This window comes from Poecilia reticulata, chromosome 5, assembly GCF_904066995.2.
Source record: "Poecilia reticulata chromosome 5, P_reticulata-male-v2, whole genome shotgun sequence".
NCBI lineage: Eukaryota > Metazoa > Chordata > Actinopteri > Cyprinodontiformes > Poeciliidae > Poecilia > Poecilia reticulata.
This window is the reverse complement of record NC_088834.1, coordinates 11,605,111-11,621,097: the sequence shown is the minus strand read 5'-3', so window position 1 is coordinate 11,621,097 and position 15,987 is coordinate 11,605,111.

Here is a 15,987-nt window from a genome sequence, read left to right as displayed (position 1 = left end):
CTGGTCTTTCAGAAGGTGGCATTACAGAAGTCCCCCAGGAGGTGCGTGTGCACCGCGGGTGTGCGGAGGTCACCTGCTAGCCTCTGCAATGCACAAAGGAGTGTTTTGAAAGCGACAGATTAATTGCTGGTTTTGTCATAGCCCTGAACACACTTTAGTGTCTGTCCCCTCGGGTGGTAGAAATAGCAGGTTTCACATTAATCAAACATGAACTGAGAACGGCAGTGACGACAAAGCCATTCATAAGACCTGAATTCAATGAAGCTGTAAATGTTTCAGTAGAGCTGCTCTAAACTGATTCAAACCCCTTTTCGTTTCATTAGTTTTATCTTTTACAGCATGTTAAATAAATGGATGAGGAGCCGTACTCAGTGGTCCAAAGGTATGAGCTGCATCGTGAATTAAGAGTACGTTATCTCATTATAATGGCATGCAATTATTTAATACTCATCCAATTTAGTCCAATAGAATACGAACAAAATCCCGTCATATATGCGTGTTATAATGCAGAATTGCAATGAATAATTCCATTTTTAATGTTGAGTTGAGAGTAGTTGCTGCGTGCAACTTAAAGATGCTGATGCCATTTAAAAAAATAACTTTATATTGTCTTCTGGCAGTATGACGCCCTGGTGAGTGAGTTATTTTGAAAAACAACTACTGCTTAGCATTAAAAGCTGTCATTATGTTTAGGGTAAGTGAAAAATCTGGCAACAAGGTATAATATTGCTTTAAGCCTTTCTCTTTTTTTTGGTTTAGTATAATCTTTTGTTTCTTTTTTTAAAATAATTTTCATATTTTAAATTTATATTTATAGAGTGTTATGAAGATCTGTGTTAAAGCAAGCCATCAGCGGTTCCTGTACACAGAATTATTTTTAATGTTTCAATAAAACAACCTGATTTGGATTAATCAATCAATCAATCAATCAAATTTTATTTGTATAGCACATTTCAGAAGCAAGGCATTTCAAAGGGCTTTACATAATTAAAAAGTACTGATTACTGAATATAACCAAACAAGCAGGAAAAACAGAAAAAAAGAAGCTTAAAACACAGTAAAGTTAAAAAATACTGTATTTTTGTCTACAAATACATACCTTTCACCCTGAAAAAACCCACTGAACTTGTTCTATTGTACATCTTATTTTTTTACCTAATATATTTGTGTCTTTGTAAACATGAAAAGAGTCAGAGGACAAACAGGTTGTGTAACGTGAAAAAAACTGTTAAAACGTTCAACATTGTGCAATGTGAGACATCCCGCCTTCAGCTAGATTTTAAATTAAAAGTAAATCACTAAATGTTCTCTATATGTCTACAACTCAGAGCAACTGAAGGCTATTTAAATAATGTAGGCTAGTTACATTCCTTCATTATCAAGCTAATGATTGCATGTAGAGGTTTTTATAAGTTTATATTAACTACTAAACTGTACAAAATAGAAAATAAAATAAGAGAATAAAACAAAAACAGAGACAAAATGCTACAAATATTCATTGTCAACATTAATATTAATTAACATCATCACATTCCTTTGTGATGGAAGTGTATCTTGTAGCACCTCTGGAAGAGAATATTATCAAGTTAATGTAAAACTAACATCATTATGCCTCCCAACCAGAACCACTTAACAGCAGGGAGCCATGTTCTCAACAACCATCCTCCCAGAGTCTCTCGTTGCAGATTAATGAACCGACTGTCAAGCAGCACTTCATTTAATTTTGCCCTCAGTAAATGGATATTCATGTTAATAGATAAACAAACACAAGAACAAGCCTTACTTTCATTGCTTACAATAGCCTCTAGTGTTTTTGCGACACTCACAAAGTATATCACAGAGCTCTACAGAAGAAACGCTGAGATTTTTCTTTCATTTCAGAACTGAATTATAAAGGAGAGGTCAGCACAATTACAGAACTAAAAAAATAAAAAGAAATGGGACTTTCAACAACTTGCAGTGCCGGAAATGAATATGAAGTATAATCAAAAGGAGGGAATGGAGTTCTGGGTGAACATTAAGTCATTTAAAGGAATTCAATATCAACATTCATTATCAAGAGACCTTTTGTTTAAAGAAAAGAGAAAAAAACTGCAAAAAGATTAAAACAGAAACAAGTAGGTAACTGCCTAAAGGATGTTAATCAATATGTAGAAGCCACAATAGAATTTTAAAAACCAGGAAGATTGGTGCTGCTTTGTCTTATTTTCTGTCAAATCTAGAAAAAATTCATTTGAATTATTTTGCACAAAAGGAACAAAACATGCAATAAATTTGTGAGCTGAGATTGTATCTACTGTTTGACAGACATACAGAACTAAAAACTATAGCATTAGAAAATCAATTACAAATTTAAGAATCAAAACGTACCAGAGCAACAGTGTGTGAACTAATAAAGTTAATGAACTGCAGTGAATCTCAAATTCATTCTTTCATGAAATTTATCATATAAATTTGATGAATCTTAGATTTATATTTGTGATAAAAAAAATCTACAAATGAACCCTATTTTAGACCTTTTTATTTCAATGTAGGACTCAAAGGGAAGAAGACAAATTATATTGTTTTTAATTGAAAACAATTTAATCTTGTTTTTTTTCCAGCCTTTATTATTAGTTTAAAGTGGAATAAATACAACAGAATCATGCCAAATGCAACATGGTTATTATGTTTGCATGACAAAAACTATCACCAGCATATAAATGATGAAATGCATCAGTGACACTCTGACCCAAATTAATGACAAACCAGGAGCCCTTGCACAGAGCCCTGTGGGACACCATTTATGATATTTGGGCGACGGAAAGAAAAAACACAGAGTTCAAGACAACATTCAGAATTATCTGGTTAAAGAACAAAAAGAGCTCAATATGGTATAAATAACAAACCAACTTATGAAATTGTGCTTCACAGGATTCTTATATCAGTCTTTTGTTTAGTATTTGGGGTGACTGTGGTTCAGTTAGAGTGGTTGCCTAATCAGGTTGTGTGTTTGAATCCACCTTACACTGTATACATCCAATTCATTTTATGTACATTATTAAGGTGTTAGTTTCCTATTAGTACTTCACAAGACATGAGGTGTGCCTCAATAATGAGTGTGTGCACTCATATATTTGCACACACTCATATAGACACATATATTTAAAAAAAACCCTGTTTAATATATATCACAAATTGTGAGAACCTGCTAATCCATCAGTTGTGATATTAGCTGAAAATGATAGGAAAAATATTTGCACAAATTTTATGAAGTTCATAGCATTACGTAAGAATATCCCTCTGTCATAAATGCCCTTCAAACAAGTCATTATAGCCAAAAGCTTCTGAAGCCAAACTTCCAGCTGAGGGGAGCTTTGACATTAATGTGAGTTAAACAGCCAGGTTAGAGTATCCATTAAGAATGGATGGATGAATAGTGAGGGGTAAAGGGAGGGGAGACTTCAGGTCAAAGTCTCCCCTTGCTGCTTCTCTCTGTGAGTCAGAGGCAGTCATGCTGCACTTGATCCTCTGGTCCAATCAGTTCCACCAAGACTCCATGTGGAAATAAAGTTTACAGACATGCATACTGCTGTACAGTCATGAATATTAAAGCAGTGAAAGTTAGTCCAGGTGTGCATAATTCATGGTTACATAAATCACATTTTGCAGAATAACTGGTGGGTCTTTGGAGGTGGGTGAGCATCCATGGGTGAGTCAGGATCTGGTGACTGGTTTATGCAAGTGGTGCTGACCTTTTCACACACAAGTTTTATAAGACATTTTTATGTTCATACATAGGAACTAAACAAAGCCTACACCCGAATTCAGGCGCACAAAAAAACCAGTTACAGAGGATCTCAATTGTCTACACACAACTGATAAAAAAATAGCAGGTTTTTAACTTTGTCAATGGATTTCTGTCCCCAAATCTGCAGCCACAGTTTCGTTCCAGGTTCAATAAGAGTTCATTTGGCTTCTTAGTTACCTCAAACTTACTTAGACTAACTTTTTATATTTTTATTACTGTGGGAGGAAGCCAGAGTACCCAGGGAGAACATTCAAACTCCATGCAGAAAGACCCCAGCGCTAGATTCAAACCCAGGACCTTCTTGGGTCAAATCACAAATTCAAATTTCTTTTAAGCCACGTTTGATTTTCAGGTAACATTGTTCAGGGATGTGCCTTGTACCTGGAAAATACACAGAACTGGTTTCCAGGATGACACCAGGAGGAGAGGTAGGCAATAAAAAATAGTGATGAAGATGATAAGTAATGGACTGATGTGAAGTGAACAGTCCTACAAAATAATGGAAATGCATTATACTGGTGTCTTTTAAAGTTTTTATTTTTCTCTCCTATTACTCTCTTCTTCTGCCAATACTGTGAAAGCTACAAATTTAGAGTTCTTTACATGATCTTTATACTAGTGTCCACTCCTAAACAATCCTAAACAGCTCAAAGGAATGCACAGTAACGCAATAAAATGAAATAAAAGTAACAATAACCTATATTGCCCTTTTGTAGACTAAAATCCTGTTCTGACCTTTCACCTTTGTCTCTGTTATTGTTTTACCAGAGTCTTATGTTCTAAACCACAACATATTTCACTTTTGTTCCTTCTACATTATATGTTTTTCCAGTTTAATTGTAAAATGTGTTTGTCAAATTATTTGTGGAAAAGTTTGATTATAACAGGGATTTTAACAGGGTTATGCAGACTTTTCAGATCCTCCCTAACTACAGGAACATAACCCTATAAAAGAGCTAATTACACTTTGATTGCTATGCTCGATGACTTGTAAGTTCTATTTTTATATCTTTGGCACACAAGTGCAGCCATCATTAGCTCAGTTCTGTGTAGCACAGCTTCTGATCAGCATCATTCATGTGAAGAGGAAAATCGTCAGCCTGAGTCATGGCAGCTGTCTTGGCCCAAACCCTTAAACTTCTCTTATTCATAATGTTCATAGTGGGATTTATATTTCCCTCTTTCTTTCTGTGAGGATCTTTAAAGGAGGAAGCTTATGCCAAATACAATAAAGCTAATCCATTTATTAGTGGCAGGTATTAGCTCTACAAAGCTGTTTTTTGATCAGAAATGATGCCTTTTACTTATTATTAAACGTTACCTTATAGTACTCTGTTATTGGTGAAAATTATCTTCTGAATAAATTCTTTCCTCTTTGACCACCATTTACCAACATAAAATTTAATTATATGGATAAATGTTTACCCTTGAAAAATATCAGGATACGTGTGTGAAACTTTTGTGGAAGGACTATGCAAAACATTTCAGATTGGCTGAACTTCTACCATTATATTTTAGTAATTACTTTTGAAACTTGTCTGTATTTTTTGTTATGAGAAATGTAACAGATTAAAAATAAAATAAATAATAATAATAATAATAATAATAATAATAATAATAATAATAATAATAATAATAATAATAATAATAATAATAATAATAATAAGTTTGCTTTCAGCCTTCTTTTCTGAAAGAAGAACTAACTCCTCCAGTCAATGTAATATTTTATATTTATAAACTATATCTTCTGAGTCACAAATTACCCTTTTAAATTTATCCATAAGGATAAGTTCAAGGTTCCTGGAAATTAGGTTCTGGGTCACAAAGTCAAAATGCTCCCAATGATACTATTGTTCGCCCTCTGGGCTAAAGGAAACGATGCAAAAGGCAGAAAACAAGAACACTGATGACAGCAATTCAGCTGTGGATCATTAAATGCATATTGATGTCATGCTACTACCTTAAGGCATTGGGAGGTTTTATTCTTTTTAATTTCATCAGTGTCTGTTACCTTCATAAAAAATGTCATTTTCGGTATTGATATTACTTTACAGTAATGAAAAATGAAACAAATATGCACTGGTGTTCTCTAGTGGGACCAAGGCCACCAAGCAGAACAGATAGGAGTCACTGATGCATGCAGCTTGAATATAAGCTATTAAATGATTGTCATTTCAGTTGGTGGAAAAAATGCACACACATTTAAGAAATAAGTTATCCAAGTATTCAAACTGAACTGCATGTTTATTTTTAATTTATTTTTTCATTGTGATAAAAACATTTTTTTTTAAAACCAGGCCAGGGCTATATCCTGAACAACAGTTATGGATTTTCTTTTCTATTTCATTTTCGACATTTAGGACGTTTGAGGATCCGGAGCTGCGAAAGCCTTTAAAAACCTTTAGAAACAGAAAAATGACTTCTATCAGCAGAAGAACCAGACTCACATGAAATTGTTTGGATTACTACAGAACCATTTCGTTCTTTACTGCAGACTATTTTGTGTCTTGTCACAGTCTGCTTTGTGATGGAGATGGAAACTGACAGCGAACTGTTATCGAGGTGTCTTTGTGAGACTGAAAGCCTTTCAGCCGCCGCGGCATCAAACCAAAGATTGTGCAACTGTTTAGAGGCGTAAAGTGAAATACCAAAAGTTTATTAACTTTGAAGCTATAATGTGCTTATGGGAGAGTTCAAGACAAAAATAAAAACATACAATTATGAAAAATGCTTTGCCTCCGACAACTAAGTGGCAAATATAAATATGATGACCTATGGTACTGAATGCATGTGAAATAAATTGATTTGTTTTAAAGCTTCATAAAATATCTTTGTGGGAAAAACTGTGCTTTTCAGGGTCATCAAAAAATTCACATTTAGCATACCAAAACCTTTCAGCTATTGCTGTCTGAATTTGTAACATATCAGATATTGCTGCATTTTGAATTCAATTGCAGATCAAATGTTTTTTCTGTAAATGTCAAACTCCACTGTTCATTAAAAGCCCTAACAGTTAATGAAAGCACCTCCAGGTGCATTGCTTTCTTATGCTAACTCTGGTAGCAGCTTTTTTTCTTTTTTTTTTGTCATATGCATATGAAAGAGACGAAGAAGGAGAGCAGGGGAGCTATGGTGACTCAGATTAGGCATCATGGATCATCAGTTCTCAACATGGCTGGGCTGTGTGGTTTTTCTCCAGCAACTCAGAGCATGGATTACTTCCTCTATTCCCCCTGCAGTGCCTGCTGCACTATGAAATACTATAAATGCTAAAGACTGAATACTATCAAAGCACTCTTTTCAAATGCCTTCTGCCTCGGCTCTCATTGGGTTTCTGGCTCAGCTCACAGAGAACCCCGAGAGCCATGTTGCGGTGTGACAAGTTGTGATTACAGTAGCACCCAAAGAGCAAAGAACATTTTATAATGAGAAGCAACAGCAACAAAAAGCACGATTGGTTAAAAAATAAATAAATAAATGGTAAAACTAATCCGATGCAAGTCAGACGGTAACCTCTCCTCCCTTAAATGATCCAGAAGAGGGACAAAAGGAAAGAAACTGCAGGAAACACTAGCCTCTTGAATATTACACACTACAGAGGTAGAAATATATTTAAAAAATGTTTTCATTAAAGCAAATACAGCCAGGGAAATGGGGACTTTCCTTTCACAACATGACAACGTGCCAACTGAGCTTGAAGCTGTTTGATCCCAACACCTCTGACGACCAAACTGCAACCAAAAACAAGCAAAGACCTGAGCTTGTGGACAGTTGGTATTATTTTGATGTCTTTCACAAATGAAAGATGATAGAGTCAGACTGACAACCATGGTTGCACTGTGGAATTGCTTCCTCCAGAAAATACACTGATACCATAAAGTGTGACGTTTAATTTGATGCCATCTGGCTGCACTTGATTTTTACATATGACAATAGTTTTTTGGCAAATATTTATAGCATTTTGGAATAAGTAATTCAACAAGGTTTTAGTATGATACTGTACATCTACGAGTTATAAGTATGCTTTGTCCACATGAATCCTTTTGCAGACAGACATTCACTTGCCCATTGCAAAAGCTTTAAAAAGTCCAATTCAGTGCAGGAAACAAAATATACAAACACAAAAGTAATGTCTCTGAAAATAAGAACATATTTACTACTTATGACTTTGGAGATTTGAGAAGAAATGAAAATACTGCAATTTACTCTACTCACCTCCACATTACTCTATTGCAGTGGTTCTTAACCTGGGTTCGATCGAACCCCAGGGGTTCGGTGAGTCGGTCTCAGGGGTTCGGTGGAGCCTCTGCAGCGAGGCTTCTAAATTGATACACACTTGTGTAAAGTCGTGATGACGCCCCGCTTTGCCATAACTTGCTGCAGATGATCACGTTACATTGCTGAGCCAATCAGAGCTGCGGAGGAGCACTGATTGAAGGAGCTCCACTCTCAGCATGGATTTGAACTTGTGTAGCTTTCGGTGTACTTCTAAATCTGCTCCTTAGTCGCATCTTTTTGGGCCTGCCACCGCCTCCAGTGGCGTGGGGGTGGTAACACTACTAATATAATTACATTACTAAATCAGAATACCGCAAAGTCTTTATTATATATTATTAATTTGTCATTCTCTTAAGAATGTAGAACTAATTAAATGATCTAAACAAGACCTTAAAGTGGTTCCAGTTTCTCTCGATGGCCAACCTGTTGAAACTGTGGCAAATTTTAATTACCTTGGGTTGTTCCTGGACAGTCAGCTCAACTTTGCTGAAAACACCGACTATATTTTGAAGAACTGTTGTCAGAGACTCTACCTTTTAAGAAGACTTGGTGATCTTGGGGTGACCCAACTAGATTCTAGTTGGGTCACCCCTATGTCTTGAATTTGGGGGGAAAAAAATCATATTTTATTTATCGCTACAGAAGGGTTCAGTGAATGCGCATCGGACAGCGTCCTTTGCTAATTTGTCCTTATCTCATAAATGTTGATAAAAATATTTTTTGGAAGTTGTCTATGTTTTTTCAACCAAATTAGGGCTGTTTTGCACCACTGAATCCAAAAATTAAATCAATTTTTCTCAATCAGGTCAGGTTTTTATTCTAATTTGATTCAGAAAAATCCAATTTTGTGACTAAATTGATTAAATTTTTCTGACGTTTTCAGTTCATTTCATTTCAAAAAGGTTTTAGGAGGAAAAATAATGTTTTCTAACAGTGTAGTAATTAAATGTTATAAACTTGGATTTCTGTAAATTGTATAATAAACACTAATAAGGGAAGTACATATAAATTGAACATTATGTCTTCATTGTGCAAAATTCTCCATCTCTTTTCTGTCCTGATGGTTTCTCTCCTCCTGTTCATCACTCATTGATCCCAGATTCTCAGGAAACTGATCCACATATTAAAACAAGTAATGCAATTTGATGCTCATGTTGCATCCATAGTCCAGAAAGTTGGCCTGACTGAGAAAAACCAATGTGATTTTTGGATTTAGCACATCAAAATTACAGAATTAAACCCCAGACAATTGTTGGGCTGTTGACCAGTGTAATGAATTGTTGCAATTAACTTTAAACCTTGTGCTAAACAAGATATTTAAATTACAAGAATAAAAAACCCAGATTTTTTTACTAATTGCATAATAGTACATAACGACTTTCTGTTGTACTTTGACATCGGGTTATTGTTTACATTATCATCAGCTACTGGCACAAAACTTGTACTTTTGCATAAGATCGCTGTGCAGTCCTACAGGAGGAACTAGTAGATCATTAGACAGATGCCCCCTTCTTGATGTGCCATTCTTCACTTTTGACATCTTACGTTCCTAATAGGAGCATACAGAGACAGGAGGAAATGGTTCGCAGTCTTCCAGCTTGGTTGTCATGGAACAACTTGTCTCCATAGCCTACGGCTTACTTCTCTCCCCCTCTGCATGTCTGTGTCACTCACTTTCTCTCCCCCCAGCCTTCCTTTCTCCTTTTGCTCTTTTCTCCCTCTTGTCCTGGCTGAGATAAATAGGAGGTATTTAACTCTGATGTGAGAACGTAGTTTCTCGTGCTCAGTGAAATCTACATTTGTCAGTGCCACGGCGCTTTTTTGCTCGGGGTAATTATGTGACATTGTCTCACAAGGCTGCCTGGAGATATTCCTGCTGCAGGAAAGGAAGCGAGGTTTGTGGGAGAGAGAAATGTCGTACTATGTGAAATGAAAAGAACGTGGTGTTCACATGTGGTGGTCTGTATGATTAATTGTGCCATTAAGATGCTGCTTATTTTGCATATTATTCATTCATTCATTCATTAACCCTTTTTTATTTATGATTTAAGCACTTTGTAGCTGCATTTCCAAGTAGTCACATTTATCTATTACTCACAACGTTATTACCACCTAATATTACGTGATAACAATTGTTTAGTGTGCTCACATAGGTGGTATGTTCCAAGCTAACACCTACTTTCACAGCAGATCCCACGTTTTAGAGCAGAGCATGGCATTTTCTAATCCAGCTTAGGAACATCAATACGATGAGCGGCGGTAATCACAGGGGAAAAAAGTGTATTCAGAATCAAATTTCTCAAAAAGACAAAGAAATATCTTGAGAACTGTAATAGTTTGTAGGATAGTTAAGGAGAAGAGTTAAATGCAGATGTACTGTGGTATAAAACTGTAAGCGCCTACAATGATTCAAAGAAAAACCGTTTTAATGAATTGGTTTATTTAATCTTTCTGTTAGTGGTGTTATAATAAAGTAGAAGCAACTGAATATTTAGCCATGACGTTGAAAGTCACATAAATTAATTGAGGGAGGTTAGACACATTCTCTAAATTATACCTTCATGTCCAGCAATCCAATGGACGACTCCAGGTTTGGCATTTACCAGGAAACCAGCACTTTCCTGAATGCACTATGTCAAGTGTACAGTTTGGTGCAGAATCCAGAAATCTGCTTACTATGTTTTATGATCAGGTAAAAACAGAACAGAAAAATTCAATGATGTCCTGCATTGTGTGTACTTGAAAACCTCTGCAAAATAATGACAATACTAATAGGTTTATTTTATATTTTGAATTAAAACACTTAGACATTTTTGTACATTTTGAAAGAAATTTGATTAAGATGTTTCATTCGCACTTTATTTAAAGTCAGAACAATCAGGGGTTAAAATTCCCCTTTGACATGACAGAAGCCAAATAATTTTGTTTGCTTAAGAGTTGCTAATGTAATGTCATCTAGTTTGCAACAGATGTTGCAATATAATGCTATATTTTAAATCCATCTTCATACCATACATGCTCATTTGGAAAAGATGAAAGTGCAAATTATAACAGTACATCTTTTCAAGAATTTAATGAAGTTTGTGAGTTTCTTTGCAAGCCCAGTTGACATCATTTTGTGCTAAGTGAATCCTCGAATAATATGTCAATTTGTGTGGCCAGATATATCTAGCGAATCCCAAATTCCCCGTATCCCATAGAAAAACTTACGAAGGACATATTTCTGTGTCGTTCCACAGCTAGGCTGTTTTTCCACTTGTTCATAATATGCTGTGTTCCTAGAAGCAAATATTTAGACATGTAGATGTGAACCGAAGTGAGCTGAGGCTGTGAAACATCTCTTTGTGTCCAGGACTCACCACCTTCCCAAGCTTCTCAGTCATTCAAATGGTAAACCAGCAGAACCAACTCTTAATTCATTGAGCGGCATTAACAGTCTGGTCCATCTCTCTGCACTCCAGCCTGACTCACTGTTTCCCACTACTTTCTCCAGGATGACAAAAGGAAAGCATTTACCATAAGAAAAGAGACAGAAAGAAGAGTTAGAGAGCTGGATGCGGCACGCTTAATCTGTAATCTGTCTCTGACATTTTCTTCGAAGAATTTTGTCTGGGCAACATTTTATTCTTATGTGATCACCTTCTCAGTTCTTAGGTCTGACTTTCACTCAAGTTTTAAACAAATTAAACAAATAATAAATACACAGCATAGCCCCAGATCCTTTCAGATACAGCGTATGGTGAGGGGCCCTTGCATTGATTTGTGCAGCCACCCCCAACCAAAATACAACAATTCACGTATGGCCTTTCAACAAAGGCGCTTTACGGTTGTCTGACAAATTTTCAGTACAAGATTTAAATCTTCTCAGGTTTAAAAATTTCCGATGCAACACCAAGTACATTGTTATAATCACCTCAATTTGTTTTCATTTTAATTCGGGAAACATCTACTGACTTTCACTCAAAAACTATGTTTTGGGTATAAAGTGTTGAATTTGAGAAGCAAAGTTCGAGCAATGAACTGAAACACATTAGATAGAAATTGGTCTGTATCATGCAATTGTGTGGACAGAACTGCAGTCAGTTATTTTATGCTATTTACATATATCTCTTGTAAATATGTACAGAAACTCTCACAGTTTTCTGAGAGTCCTTGAAGAACATCTGTCAGCTAATATAAAATGTCTGCAGGATGTGAGCGCATGAATTTCAACTCCATGTTGATCGGTGAAGCCCATGTTAATTTGCAACTGTCTCTCAAACCTCCCCCTAATTACACCCAGTCTCTCTCAGCATGCTCCTCAGCAATAGTCGAATGCAAAGATAAGGGCATGTTCTGCTTGGGTGACTTAAGTTATGAGCTACAGAGAGAACAGCGGGATGACTGAGCGATCCTCACGATCACTTAGTCATCTGCTCAGGATTTACAGAGCTACTTTAGCCTTTAGAAACCCATCTAAATGCCAACTGTCTGCCATTCTTTAAAAAACTAAACAAAAAAACAAAACGACACGTTTTCACAAACTTGGATTTATATATTAGTTGGCTGAAAGCAAAATTACAATAATTAATAACTTTCAAATTTATTGACTCTTAAACAGGTCAATTGGCAGTATGATGACTGTGCCAGAAAGAAAATACCCAAGATGGTTATTACTCCACTGGATCACACTGGATATGTTAATAGTCATGTGTGTAGGTCTGACACTTTTCGCACTGCATTATAGGCTGTTAAACGTCTCAGTAGTTCGATAATGCCCAGTGATGGGCTTGCATTTGAACTGTCATGGAAGTGATTATACTGTAAATAACGTTTGTCTGTGCATGTATGTGTGTGTCAGCAGGCCTGACAGCCCAGGGCAGGCAGCCATGACATCAGATTTCTTCCTCTGCATAAGCAGCATTAAGAGGTTAGAGTCTGTTGACATTTCTGATGCACACTTGCTTGGACGATGTGTTGCTAAATTGCTTCCATTTAGAAGAACTTGGCGATAATATTATGTTCTGTTAATTACATTCTGAAAATCTTGATTAGTAAATACAGACTGTCACGCAAACATTTTGTGATGTTTGTATTATATTCCTACAGGCGCTGGAGACTGCTGGTTCTTTTAAATCGGGACTGAAAACATTTTTGAATGTTGCAGCTTTTAATCAGATAGTTGGGCCAATTAATCTTTTTGGCTTTGTATTTTAACATCTGTCTCCCTTATTCAGTGGTTTTATTGATTAAACAATTCCAGACAGATTGATCGACTCTGATCTCTGGAATTTAAGAGATATGTTGTCAGTAGTTCATAGAATAAAATAACAATGTTCATTTTACTCAAACAGATGCATATAAAAAGTAAAATCTGAAAAACTGATCATTTTAAGTGGTTTCTTAATTGTTTCCAGAGCGATACATATATAAAAATGAAGAATACACAACACGCATTTGCTATGTATCTAATTCCTGTTTTTCCAGTCTCACCATGTTCCATCGCAGAACTTGGTTCTAACAGAGAATAAGTGAATGCCTCTGAGCTCATAGATGAATCACATTGCTAACACTCCTAGTACATTTGGTGATAAATGTGGCGTAGCAAAATGCCTCAGAGACTGCAAGAGATGGGAAGGATTTATTGGTAGCAGCAATCGCTCTCCCTATTGGGGTTCTCAACTTGTTTTTTTTGTTTTTTTTATCAGGAGAGGGAGGCTGTTTCCAGCTGAAGAATCGCCGATATGAGTCTGTATCACCCTAAAAAAGATGTTTTTACTAAAACTTTTCAATGTTTTTCAGTAGCTAGAGCAACATTCGTATTAGATTTAAAATATTGTCACCAATAAACACAATTAAAGGCAGAATTGCATTTAATTCTACCGTTACACCCTTTTCCAACAGCCACTAGGTTTTGTTCAGTGTTGCAGGAAGATATATTCTGAATGTGTCTGTAGGCCATTGCTGTGCAAACAGACCCAAAACAAGCATGCACATGCAAACAATGTCACATTAGGTCAATTCAAAGTCAACAACAAACACATCATGCATCGTGGCAGCAGAGAACAAGCCGCAGAAACGCAGACATGCAGAGTGGGAACGTGAAAGCTCGCAACTGAATGATGCAGTGCCAGTGGCTGCACCTCTTGTTTGCGTTGGTTGTGGATAGTCTGATTACCTCGATTTACTTTTTTAATCTTTGTTTGAATATCAGGTTCACTGGGTCGTTTTGCAAGCTTTTTGGCTTTTTTTTTTTTGTCACTGTTTGACTTGTACTCTGTGAGAGACACAGTGTGTTGTTTTGTGCTTCACACTATTAGCATTAGAGTTATTTTGATAGCTTTATCTGAGCTACAATGTCAACATACTTTGAATAATAAAAACTATAAAATCCTGCACTATTTGTTTAGTTTCTTTGAAACATTCCTAACTGCATAGTGCGTAACAATTCAGTGCTTTACTCGATTTGGACAGATCCAGCACGAGTTTGTTGTGATGAATTGAAACATTTTGATAAATTGATAAACAGATAATATTGTGAACATTTGTAAACACAGCTGTATTAAATAACAATGCAAAATGCTTTGACAAAAGGAAGTGTTTGGGTTTGACTATCTGCAGAAAATGGCAGGAAGTGCAATGCCCTTATGTGGATAGCTCCATGCGCTTTGTGTCTGAGTGTGTGTGTGTGTGCGTGTGAGTGTGTGTGTGTGAGTGTGTGTGTGTGTAGTTCAGCAGCTTGGCAGGGAATGCCAGGCAAGCAATTAAAACTGTTCATTAATGGTTTGTTAGACAACACTCCAGCTAATCCTATCATATGGCAGGCGCCGATAAGGGCATTTGCTTCTCTCGCTGCCTGTCTGTCTGTCACTCTGCTAGCAGCAGATACGCTATCAGTGCCTCGTTGTTAAGATGAACAGAAGAATGAATAATATTCTGACTCAGGCTTAATCAGGGATTCTATCATAGGTGAAGGAAATGCTTGGTAGTGTGCCCCAGTTATGCTTTTAAACTTTACATTTTGCGTTATAGCTGCAGTTATCTGACAGTCTTGCAAGTTTAAGCTTCAAAATACTGCAGAGCACTTTGTAGAACAACGTACAGGAGCTTTTTCAGATCCAGTGGTCTATTAAGAAAACTACAATATATGGTCAGTATCTTCTGAAAATGTGAGTTTCTGAAAAAATAAAAAAAAATTGTGTCAGACTGATTTAGCTCACAAGGGTAGCATCATAGACTGATGCACAAAAGTCTGATGTTTAACAGCAAAATGAATCTTCTTATTCTGTAAAGACGGTTAAATAGTAGCAACCCAGGTTCCAACTTAATATGAACTACAGTATTGACAAGATGGGTGTAAAATCACAAATTTACAATGTCACTTTGCACTCATCCATCCATCCTAGATTTTTACTATTTTCACAATATTGGGCTAAGAAACCACCGAACACATAATGTTGAAAATCCTCCTGACATGAAGCAGCACTGGCACATGCTCAGGAGACGAAGTCAGACAGCTTCAGCGAGATCTACATCCTGACACCCTCGCAGTTTCTGTGCCAATGGGATTAGACAAACTACAAATGAAGCTGTGTTGCCTTTCTCACATCCAAATATCACTCTGCCCAGTCGCCACTGCTTACGTATGTTCTGAAATGATACCACAGATGTTAATCAGTTTTTGTGTGCCACCAGAGCTTTGCCAGCATTGTCCCTCAGAAAGCTGGTGCTTAGCTCAGCACAGTGCAGATCTGTAAAAAGGCTTTTACCTTCTGCTTTGTGGATAAAAGCATTGTAAAACTTGCCTGTAAGCAGGCTTGTCCAAGTGAAAAATGATCATGTATCGATACATCAGTTTATCTTTACGATTGCGGTCCTCATTTTGCTCAAAATTGTACGTATAGTTTTTTTCAATTGAATTATTTTCCTGATGAGAATTT